We start from the raw sequence: 12053 nt of genomic DNA, 5'->3' as shown, positions 1-12053 counted from the left end.
CGCAAGGGAGTTCGGTTAGAGTCTGTTGAAGTCAATAACAAGTGGACCCAGCTTTGAAAATTCCCCGGGCAGGTAGAACCGGTCCAGTCATACAAACAAAACTCAATTTAGCTCATTTTGTAAGCCAGCCCGAGCTGGGTCATTTCTTGTTCAGGTCCTGGAAACCATAAGCAAAATCTTTCCAAGGTCAGTAAGAGGCAATCTCTGATGAACTCCCTATCATTTAAGAAAATTCCAATAGTTTCAATTTTGTATAAATCAAGCATTTACAGGAAATCAGTCTCTCAGTCAAGTTACGTTTTTCTTTTTTATATTTATTTAAAAAAATTTTTAATGTTTATTTTTTTGAGAGAGAGAGAGAGAGAGAGAGAGAGAGAGAGAGAGGGCATGAGCAAGGTTGGAGCAGAGAGAGAGGGAGACACAGAATCCAAAGCAGGCTCCAGGCTCCGAGCTGTCAGCACAGAGCCCGACATGGGGCTTGAACTCAAGAGCCGTGAGATCATGACCTGAGCCAAAGTCAGATGCTTAACCAGCTGACCCATCCGAGCACCCCTTAAGTTATGTTTTTCTGAGGGCACATGCATGAGACTTCCCATTTGATATCCTCTGATTCAATCTCAGATTGAAATTCTTCGCCAGGGTGGGAGCGGCTTCCCCGCTCCTTCACACAGGTACATAGCCATTCTCTCTCTCCAGCCCCAGCTCCTGTGCCCACACCATAAAAACAAGTGTGGTCAGGGACGCCTGGGTGGCTCAGTCAGTGGAGTGTCTGACTTCGGCTCAGGTCATGATCTCACAGCTCATGAGCTGGAGCCCTGCATCGGGCTCTCTGCTGTCTGCCTGTCAACACAGAGCTCGCTTCGGATCCTCTGTCCCCCTCTCTCTGCCCCTCCCCCAGTTGCGTTCTCCCCAAATATATAGTTTAAAAAAAAAAAGTGTGGTCTACTATGAGGCATTGCACAATAAAGACTCTTTCTTCTGAAACCTTTTCATGATATGAGAAGCCTCTCTGAAAGACAAAGGCACTTGCGACTAACAGCGTAACCATGGCTACTCAACTTTCTAGATGTTAAATAGCTTCTAGATGAGGACAAGCATGGAACACCAGAGACGTACCCAGAGAAAGAGAGAAGAGGGCCAAGAAGGTGTATTCACTGATGAGGAGGCATCGTCCCAGTGTTTCCTTGGGGTTGCCTGAGCCACACTCTTCAAAAACATCTCGGGAGCATCGCTTGGTATCCATTCATTTATTCATTAAATAAAAATCTTTGTCTTGTGCCTGACAAGATAGCCTATCTCTTGGCACAGAGCAGATGTTCCATGAATGTTAGTTATGTTATTATCGCTATTGCTTCCAGAAGTGCAGCTGCTGCTACTACCGCATATCATGTTAGACACTGTGCTGCATTCTGGGGACAGAGAGGGGCAAAACCTGTCCTCTGGCCTCAGGGAATTATAGTCTAGAAGAGGGGGCAGGGAGTCGAGCGGCAGGTCAGGACACAGCCTCACCAGTGCTGAGCCACGGTAGACCAGACTTCCATGGGAGTCCAGAGAAGACTGGTGGCCAGGGATGGGTGCTGCTTCTAGACAGAGTCATAACTAAGCGCGGTCTTGAGGAACAAATCGACGCTGGTCGGGGGAACTGTCAGAGTTTTAACTGCGAGCAACAGAAATAGACCGGAGCCGGAAACCGCAGAGCCGTCAGCTGGCCGCACAGTCTCTAGGAAGGCCACAGAACCATTGGGAAAAACAGTGCCGAGGTGATATGAGGCTGTTGGTGCTGTGGCATTGGAGATGGCCCCGGGAAACTGCACGCTGCTGCCATCGCCCCCACCACGGCCAGGAGGGAGTCTTCCCTGCCCCGCCTCTGGGTGGCATTGCTTCCAGAATCCACATCCCAGGTAGGTGCAAGCTGATGCACCAAGATTGGGCTCCCCGCCCACATCTTATGTGCCAGAGAAGTCTTTCTGACTTCTGTAAAAGAAGACAGGTGTTAAAGGTGCTATTTCCCAATAGGGTTTATAAGATGAGGAACGTCCTCACACATGGGAAGAAGGTTCAGAGGCTGGGGGTCAAAACGTGCTGAATGTTTTCTACAACTGGGTGAAAAGCAGGCAGGAAAGGGCACTGAGGCAGAGAAGCCAATATACGCAGAAGCCTAATCTGGGCTGAGGGACAGCACGGCGCTTTTGAAGGACTGAGAACTTCGGTGTGCCTGGAGCATGGGGTGGGAGAGGGAGATGTCCGATGCCAGAGCTGGAAAGGCACACAGAATCTAGATCAAGGGAAAGCCTGTTATGTTTTATGCCTGCTAAGGAGTTTGGTCTTTACTCTGGGAATGAGGGTATGATAAGGTTCTAAGTTTGGGGGTAGAGGCCAGGGTAATAGAGGTGGGAAAGGGACCGGCAGGGAAGATCAGATTTTTGAAGTCTGAGCTACGTTGGGATGCCTGGGTGGCTCAGTCAGTTAAGCATCCATCTTCAGCTCGGGTCGTGACCTCCCGGTTCGTGAGTTCGAGCCCCTCATTGGGCTCTGTGCTGACAGCTCGGAGCGTGGAGACAGCTTCCAATTCTGTGCCTCCCTCTCTCTCTGTCTCTCAAAAATAAATAAACATTAAAAAAAAATTGAAGTCTGAGCTATGTACTTGAGGGTCTTGCCAGAGAGTCTCTTCTTTATAGTGTTAGACCGGGGATATTTATTTAGCTTTTACGGTCATTTTGCGAACCAGTCTTCCATTCTGTCTTTCTATCATAGGGTATATCCACCTTTCCCAGATTGCATCTATCACAGAGATTTTTCCTGGGCTGTAAATCCCTTTTACATTTGAGGGAAGCATAGATACAGGCAGGAAGAAACTGACCAGGGTTGCAAGGAATTAATTTGTTTAGATCCTGCCCAGTTAAACTTGGCTACAGCTAATTTTCTCAATGGTATAAACACCATGGAGGCGAATCACGAGAAACAGACATCCTTCAGATCTATGCTGCCAGCTTCAGAGTCTCTAACCTCCTCTCTCTGCCCCTCCCCCCTTGCATGTGTGCACACTCTCTCTCTCTCTCTCTCTCTCTCAAAAATAAATAAACATTAAAAAAAATAAACAGTAATTCAAACTTAGTGCAACATGCTTTCCAGTTCACCACCTGTTCCCTGCATTCCCCATCATGCCTGCCCACAGAACCAATGGCAGCAATCTTTGCAAAATGATACCTTTTCAACAAGCCCTCCTCCCCACTCCCCCACTCCCCTTCCTCGCCCCTTCCCCCGCAGCAGGTCCTTTACCACTGAGGACGGTCCTATTCATTGATGTCTGGAAATCCTTGGTAGAGTAGATGTGATAGGATCACAGTAGCTGAGGGTGATTCTTTCTTTTTTTTAATTTTTTTAGTGTTTATTTTTGAGAGAGAGAGAGAGACGGAGCATGAATGGAGGAGGGGCAGAGAGAGGGAGACACAGAATCTGAAGTAGGATCCAGGCTCTGAGCTGTCAGCACAGAGCCCGACACAGGGCTCGAACCCACGAACAGTGAGATCATGACCTGAGCCGAAGTCGGACACTCAACCGACTGAGCCACCCAGGCTCCCTGAGGGTGATTCTTACATAGTCCTTCACAGCAAAGGATGCCAGGGATACAAGTGATTTTTGGGTCTAGAAAACTCAGTGATTCATTAGTGTGGTCTCACAAAAGCTTACAGTGCACACATGCTTTGAGTAACATGGCTCAATCTTTCTGTATGATGGAGGGTTTGTGAATTTTAAAAATTTTTTAAAAATTAAACCAGGGTTATGTAAGAGTGGGAAGACTTTTCCCTGGATGAATGTCTTCAGCTCTAATTGAATTATCTGGCTAACTAAGGAAACTAGCTAAGATTTCAAAATGTCAAAATCACTGCTCCCATCATTGTGGGTAAAATGGGACTTAAGGGAATTTCAGTCCCACTATCTGAAAAAAGTTGCAATGACCTTGAGAGAAACATGTCTGATGGCATATTGAATCAGCTTGCATTCAGTATTGTGGATACAGGCACAGCCACATGAAAGCTGGGTTTTTTGTTGTTGTTCTATTAGAGTAAAAGGCATCCCCTCCTCTGGAATATTCTGGCGGCATTTTGGGGCAATTCAGAGACCACGTCATATATGCATTCTTTTTCACATTATGCAGTTAAAAAAATTATTTTTTCTGTATACTTTACATTGAATACTTCAGGAAAGAAAATAAATACAGTGATTTTAAAAGACAGTCCCCAGACTCAATAGATATTCTTCATAATTACTCCCAATCAATATTTAGAAACACATAACACGAAGTCAATTAATAAATAAAAATAAGTAAAATAACCATGTAAATAAAAATCTCAGAGGTGGGGAACATACACTATCAGTGAAGTCATTTTGCCACTTTGTTTTTGTTTTTTTTTTTTCAACACTGTCTGCATGTGTTTTAATCACATATCCATCCATCTCAAGAGTTAAATTAGACTGTGGGTGCCCTCATTTAAAACTGAGTCTTGGGGCACCTGGGTGGCTCAGTTGGTTAAGCAGTTAAACATCCGAACCTTGATTCCTGCTCAGGTCATGAGCTCATACTTGTGAGAATGCGCCTCATTTTGGCCTCTGCACTGAGCATGGAGTCTGCTTAAGATTCTCCTCCATTTGTACCACCCTGTCTATAATAAATAAAAAAATTACAATTAAAATTTAAAAATATGGGAATGAAAGCTGGTGCAGCCACTCTGGAAAACAGTATGGAGGTTCCTCAAAAAATTAAAAATAGAACTACCCTACGACCCAGCAATTCACTACTAGGCATTTATCCAAGGGATACAGGTGTGCTGTTTCGAAGGGACACATGCACCCCCATGTTTATAGCAGCACTATCAACAATAGCCAAAGTATGGAAGGAGCTCAAGTGTCCATCAATGGATGAATGGATACAGAAGATGTGGTATATATATACAATGGAGTATTACTCGCCAATCCAAAAGAATGAAATCTTGCCATTTGCAACTACATGGATGGAACTGGAAGGTATTATGCTAAGTGAAATGAGTCAGTCAGAGAAAGACAAAAATCATATGACTTCACTCATATGAGGACTTTAAGAGACAGAACAGATAAACATAAGGGAAGGGAAACAAAAATAATATAAAAATAGGGAGGGGGACAAAACATTAGAGACTCATAAATATGGAGAACACACTGAGGGTTACGGGAGGGGTTGTGGGAGGCGGGATGGGCTAAATGGGTAGGGAGCATTAAGGAATCTACTCCTGAAATCATTGCTTCACTATATGCTAACTAATTTGGATGTAAATTAAAAAAAAAAATTAAATAAAGTAAAAAAAATTAAAAAATTAAAAGGAAAATCTTCACAAAAAAAGGAGTCTCAATACCAGTGTTCATAGCATAATTCACAATAGCCAAAAGGTGGAAACGGCCCAAGTGTCCATCAACACATGAGTGGACAAAATGTGGCATAACTACACAATGGGATATTATGCAGCCTTAAAAAGCAAGTTCTGACACGTGCTACAACATAGATGAACCCTGAGAACGTGATGCCAAGTGAAACAGGCCAGACACAAAAGGCAAATGTATATAATTCCACATATGTGAGGTACCTAGAGAAGTCAAATCCATAGAGACAGAAACTAGAACATTGGTTGCCAGGGGCTGGGGGACCAGGGGACGGGAGTTAGTGTTCGATGGGCAGTTTCCATTCGAAATGATGAGAGAGAGGATGCTGGAGCTGGATGATGACAATGGCCACACAATGACGGAACGTATTTAATGCCACTGAATTGTATACGTAAAAATGGTTAGGGGCGCCTGGGTCGCTCAGTCTGAGCTTCAGACTCTTGATTTTGGTTCAGGTCATGATCTCGTGGTTCATGATCTCTGTGCTCACTCGCGGAGACTGCTTGGGATTCTCTGTCTCTCACCCTCTCTCTCTGCCCCTCCCCCACTTGCTCTCATTCTCTCTCTCTCAAAATAAATCAATAAACTTAAAAAAAAAAAAGGTTAGTGCTAAATCTTTTTATGTATACTTTACCACAATTAAAAAAAATTTAAACAAAACAAATCCAAGTCTCAGGAGAAAAGATTCCCAGCCCACTGGCCCTTTTTTTGTTGTTGCTCAAGACCACCTGGCTTTTTCTTAAAAAAAACAATTTTTTAACATTTATTTATTTTTGAGAGACAGAGAGAGACAGAGTGCAAGCGAGGGACTGGCAGAGAGAGGGAGACACAGAATCCAAAGCAGGCTGCAGGCTCTGAGCTGTCAGCACAGGGCCGGATGCAGGGCTTGAACTCACGGACTGTGAGACCATACCTGAGCCGAAGTCGGACGCTTAACCGACTGAGTCACCCAGGCACTCCTTTAATTTTTTTAATGTTTATTTTTGAGAGAGGGAAAGAGAGAGAGAGAGAGAGAGAGAGAGAGAGAGAGAACATGCGTGGGGGAGGAACAGAGAGAAATGGAGACACAGAAACCGAAGCAGGCTCCAGGCTCCGAGCTGTCGGCACAGAGCCCGACCCGGGGCTCGAACCCACAAGCTGTGAGATGGTGACCTGAGCTGAAGTCAGACGCTAACAAGCTTAAAGAAACAGCCACCCAGGCGCCCTACACCTGGCTTTTTCTTTGTACTCACCCTTCTCCCTTCCTGCGTTGTCTTTACCAGCATTTCCCACAATTGGTTCCTTCCTGACACTCGGATGTCAGCTCAAGTTTCTCCTTCTCCAGTCTATCACTTGATCCCGTTATTTCTTTACTTTTTTGTGATCTGTCTCTCTTCACTAGAATATAAACTTCCCCCCAGATTCCATCTGTCTTGTTCTCTAGTCCTTGGAACAGAGCCCGACCCTAAATTGGTGCTCAGTAAATATTTGTTGAGTGACTGAGCCTGTGACTCGGGCACATAAAGCATCAGTGCATGTTCTTTATAAACAGAACCTATTTGAAGTCAAGTGCACGGATTCAGGGCTGTGCCTCTATTTTCTGGAGTCTGCATTCTTATGCTCTCTCTCCCTTCCCAGCCTCCCCTCCCAATTTTCCAAACCCTACTTCCAGTTTAATATCATTTAAGTGAGTAATATCAAACCTCTGGACATGGACCCCACCCATGTTAAAGTCCATTTGGTCCACACCCGCCATGCCGCCCTGCCCACTCTGGAGAGGCTGGAGCTCTGGATTGGGGAAGTGATTTGAAAGTTGGCAAAATCAAGCAGCCCAGTGCCTGGGGCCTTGTGGCATGATTCTGGAGTGAAATGAAGAGCAGCTAGTCTCGCTCCCATGTTCTCATTTTATTACTGTCATCCGCTTGTGCAAGGCTCACTGCCAGCTGTGATAGGCCAAGGAAGCCATTAGGTGAGAAAAACCAGAAGCCACCAGAACTGGTCTCCATTTGAGCTTCTGTTCTCACACAATGGTACCTTCGGCACTACCATTCTTGGGTCTCTGGAACAGCGCCTTACCAAGCATGGCCTGAGAGCTGGGGGCTGGCTACTGCTTCGAAGAGCCCCGTGTTACTGGGAAATATTTTTATCCGGTGAGCTCATGTTTAAGCCTTCAAGTTTCACTGGCAGAAAGTTGCGTTTATCTCCACCAGCTATTAATCCAAGCGATCACAATCCCCAGGGACCCTGGGCAAGGTCAAAGACAGAGATCTGATCTGCCATTGGTGGTAAACAGTAGGCGAAGTAAGTGGAAGAGATCATTTGTTTCTTATAGTAAACCTTTTTCTACCATAGAGGTTTTACCTACCCTCATTTAAGGTACCTGTGATCTTTCCTCCCTTCTCTAACCACGGACTGCACACCCTCCAGCCTGTCGTGCTGCAAATATAGGTTCCTGTCATGGGGAATATTGGGAAAAATATGAATTCGAACGCATCACTCTGGGAAAGATGATTCGAGGCACAGATTGGCAGGAGGAATGGACAATGACATCCATATGTGTTTATTACAGTAGTAAAGAATGGTACGTGAGGAAAATAGTATGTGTTTCTGGATGATTTTGCCCAAAAGCACGGAACTAATCATGAGTTTATGCACATATGCCTCTTTCCACAACTGCCCCCCCACCTCCCTGCCTCTTTGTTTTTTCCATGAATCAGGTTGCTATGACTATCACAGGAACTAGGAACTTCTCCCGAGCTCTGCTAAAGCCGTTGAAAAAAGAAAAACAATCTAATATGCCGGGAATAAAAGCAAGCGCGGCTCATTCCTCATCAACTACTCCAGCTGAGCCTTCTCCACGTCTGTCAGCTGGGGGATTCCATTCTCTAGCTGCAGTCCACCGAGACTCCTCGAGTGTAATGCCATTACAAGGAATTTAAAAAAAAAAAAAAACACATCGTTGAATTTGGTATAGTTTGAGTGGCCAATGGGTTTGTCTTTGAAGCATTATTTCAAGTGGTTACGTTTTTAAGTATTTCAATGATTGGGTTATTTGGATAGTAAATATAAGAAAATTACTCATGTTGGAAAAATTCTGTAATAAGACTAATTGAGTTAAAAATAGTTAATTATGGGTACTTGGGTATTCTGCTGATTTGGGAGTTAATATATAGGCTATAGATACATTCTCTCTATATATCCTCTCTTCTCTTATTTAGTTCTCTGTCTGATTGTATTTTGAATTTACTACTATAGTAGGCAGAATAATGCCCCCTGTATTTACATCTTAATCCCATGAACCTGTGAATATGTGACCTTACGTGGCAGAGGGACTTTACTGATGTGATTAAGGTCAAGGAGCTTGAGAGGAGATGATCCTGGATTCCCCGGAGGGGCCCAGTTTAATTGCATGAGTCCTTAAAAGTGGATGAAGAAGGCAGAAAAGTGGGTCAGAGAGACGTGATATGAGAGGACTCTTCTGGCTTTGAAGATGGAGAAGGGAACCATGAGTCAAGGAAAGCGGGCAGGCTTAAGAAGCTGGAAAAGCCGGGGCGCCTGGGTGGCACAGTCGGTTAAGCGTCCGACTACAGCCAGGTCACGATCTCGCGGTCCGTGAGTTCGAGCCCCGCGTCGGGCTCTGGGCTGATGGCTCGGAGCCTGGAGCCTGTTTCCGATTCTGTGTCTCCCTCTCTCTCTGCCCCTCCCCCGTTCATGCTCTGTCTCTCTCTGTCCCAAAAATAAATAAAAATACGTTGAAAAAAAAATTAAAAAAAAAAAAAAAAAAAGAAGCTGGAAAAGCCAAGAAAGGAGTTGCTTCCCTAGAACCTCCAGGAAAACAACAACAAACAAACGGAGCCTTGTCAACATCTTGATTTTTGCCCAGGACTTTTGACTTACAAAACTGTACAATAATAAATTTATGTTGTTTCAAGCCACTAAGTTTGTGGCAATTTGCACAGCAAAAACAGAAAAGCAATATAGTGGGCAATTTCCAGACATCTTTAGCTGTCAAGTTAGGGAAAAAAGTCGAAAATTTGGAAGCTCTCATTGTACAAAAGAATTTCTCTGCAACTGTTTTGTGTGTGTGTGTGTGTTTAATTTTTTTTAACATTTATTTATTTTTTGAGAGACAGAGAGAGACAAAGCATGAGCAGGGGAGGGGCAGAGAGACAGGGAGACACAGAATCCGAAGCAGACTCCAGGCTCTGAGCTGTCAGCACAGAGCCCGACGCGGGGCTCGAACTCACCGACCGCGAGATCATGACCTGAGCAGAAGTCAGATGGTCAACTGAATGAACCACCTAGGTGCCCCAAATTCTTCTGTACCTTTGGTACAAAAATCAGCCAGTCTTGGGGCGCCTGGATAGCTTGGTCAGTTAAGCATCTGACTTCGGCTCAGGTCATGATCTCGCGGTCCGTGAGTTTGAGCCCCGCGTCGGGCTCTGTGCTGACAGTTTGGAGCCTGGAGCCAGTTTCAGATTCTGTGTCTCCCTCTCTCTCTGCCCCTCCCCTGTTCATGCTCTGCCTCTCTCTGTCTCAAAAGTAAAGAAACGTTAAACAAAAAAATCAGCCAGTCTTAAATTTCACCTTCCCTTCTCCCTATATATTTACAAAAAGAAGAAAACAATAATAATAATCACTATCATCAACTGAGGTCTTGCTTGTATCATATACCACACTAAGCACTACAAATACTACCTCACTTCATGACCACCGTTAACCCCGGTGAAGAAAGGGAGGCTCCAAAAGGTGAAGAAAGGTTCTCAATATCACACCGTTAGAGGAGGCAGAACAAGGTTGGGACCGAACTTCCTTTGACTCCAGAGCCTGTAAATACATGACCGTAACTCTGAAGTTAGGTCCACTGCCTCTAGCCCCACCTTTGTTATGATGGTGGCAAGACGAGTGGCTCTAACACTGATCCGCTGGGCAAGCTTGCATCGTGGATTTTCCAGGACCATCCTGCTGATTTTAAATGTCCTGTCTCGTTGTCCTCAAAAGTCACCAAAATGTCCCAGAAATTCTAATTGCTCTTCAAATAGTAAGTAAATGTTATAATAAAATACACAGAATCCCCCCCCCGAACCATTTATCAAATCGTATTTCCTTAATCGTTATTCAGAAAATATGGCCCAGATACCTCTGTGTCACTTAGTCCCTTAGATGGGTTATGGTGGTTTGATATCTACTGTATTCATTAAATTCCACCCTGCCCAAATGAGCTTAGTGCAGCACTAAGTGAAAGGTGAGGGGGACCATAATCGTAGTCATTTGATATTTAGGGCACCTCATACTGGATGGCAACTCCAGAGACACAATTTAGGACCTAGGGAAGGTATGTAAATTACATCCCAATTAAGCTGACTTTAAAAATAAGCAATAACCTGGGCTGCCTGGGTGGCTCAGTCAGTTAAGTGTCTGACTTTGGCTCAGGTCATGATCTCATGGTTTGTGAGTTCAAGCCCCGCGTCGGCCTCTGTGCTGACAGTTCAGAGCCTGGAGCCTGCTTCCGATTCTGTGTCTCCCTCTCTCTCTGCCCCTCCCCGCCTCACATTCTGTCTCTCTCTCAAAAATAAACAAACATTAAAAAGATGTTTTAAATAAGTGATACGTCTTCTTCATAAGGTAAAGGCAAACCCCATTCTTTTTTTTTTAATGGTTACTTATTTTTTGAGAGAGAGAGAGAGAGCAAGCAGGGGAAGGGCAGAGAGAGAGAGAGGGAATGTATGCTGACAGCACGGAGCCTGATGCGGGGCTCAGACCCACAAACCACGAGATCATGACCTGAACCAAAGTTGGACACTTAACCAACTGACCCACCCGGGCTCCCTAAGGCAAACCCCATTCTTGGCTCCTGCAACATAATTTGCATCTATGTGGTCCATACAGCAAAGGAACACTGCTGACTTGGGTGTCCTGGACGAAACAGTTGATTGGTGGCCGATCATGTTGTTCCTCACAGACTCGCCACACTGCGCACGCTGGCCTCCCACAACCTTGGATGTGGCTGCCTTCCCACTGCCGCCCCTCTGTGCCCGCTCTTCCCTCAGCGGCTGCTTCCCTGAGTGCCTCCTTCGGATGCTGCGGATCTCTGCTTAAATGTCACCTCCTCTGAGAAGCTCTCCTTGATTTTCTGGAACCACATCGAATGCCTGCTGTTAGGCTGTCACCGTGCCCCCACTGGTTTGCTTCACTGACCTTTCCCTTTTTACTCTCTGCTTATTGACTTGTTTATCACCTGTATTTCCCTGGGGGCGGAAGCCCCGCGAAAGCAGGTTCTGTCGTTGCTTTGTTCATGGTTGTATCCCCAGCACCTCATTCGCTTCCTAGCACAAAGTGGGTGCTATAGACCACATGTTTATGTCCCCTGAAGTTCATGGGTCGAATTCTAATCCCCATGGGATGGTAATTAGACGTGGAGCCTTGGGGAGGTAATTGGGTCATGAGAGTGGACAGTCTTTTATAAAAGAGACCTCAGAAAGCTCCCCCACCCCTCAGCCACGCAAGGACGTATGTTGAACTGCACTGAAACCCAGGTTGTGTGAAGAGTATTTGCAAGTACGTTTCTTCTCTGTGTCGAGACGCTTCTGGGGTGATTCCATGGGGTTTGTGGAACCAGGTCGTGTCCACTGTGACCAGAACATCGGGGTGTGCCCCAA

The 12053-nt window shown here is 45.3% G+C and overlaps 1 long non-coding RNA gene across 1 annotated transcript; it reads left to right on the top strand.

Annotated features, from left to right (window-relative positions):
- The first annotated feature begins 1363 nt into the window (after nt 1-1363).
- LOC112867011 (uncharacterized) lies at nt 1364-9191 on the top strand. The gene is made up of 2 exons (XR_003224142.2): nt 1364-1901; nt 8112-9191. It is a non-coding gene; the product is annotated as an uncharacterized LOC112867011 (long non-coding RNA).
- Nucleotides 9192-12053: the final 2862 nt, after the last annotated feature.

Source organism: Puma concolor, chromosome A2 (genome assembly GCF_028749965.1).
Source record: "Puma concolor isolate L17-30 chromosome A2, mPumCon1.1.hap2, whole genome shotgun sequence".
Lineage (NCBI taxonomy): Eukaryota > Metazoa > Chordata > Mammalia > Carnivora > Felidae > Puma > Puma concolor.
The sequence above is the reverse complement of the archived record's forward strand: the minus strand, read 5'-3'. Positions and strand labels throughout refer to the sequence as shown.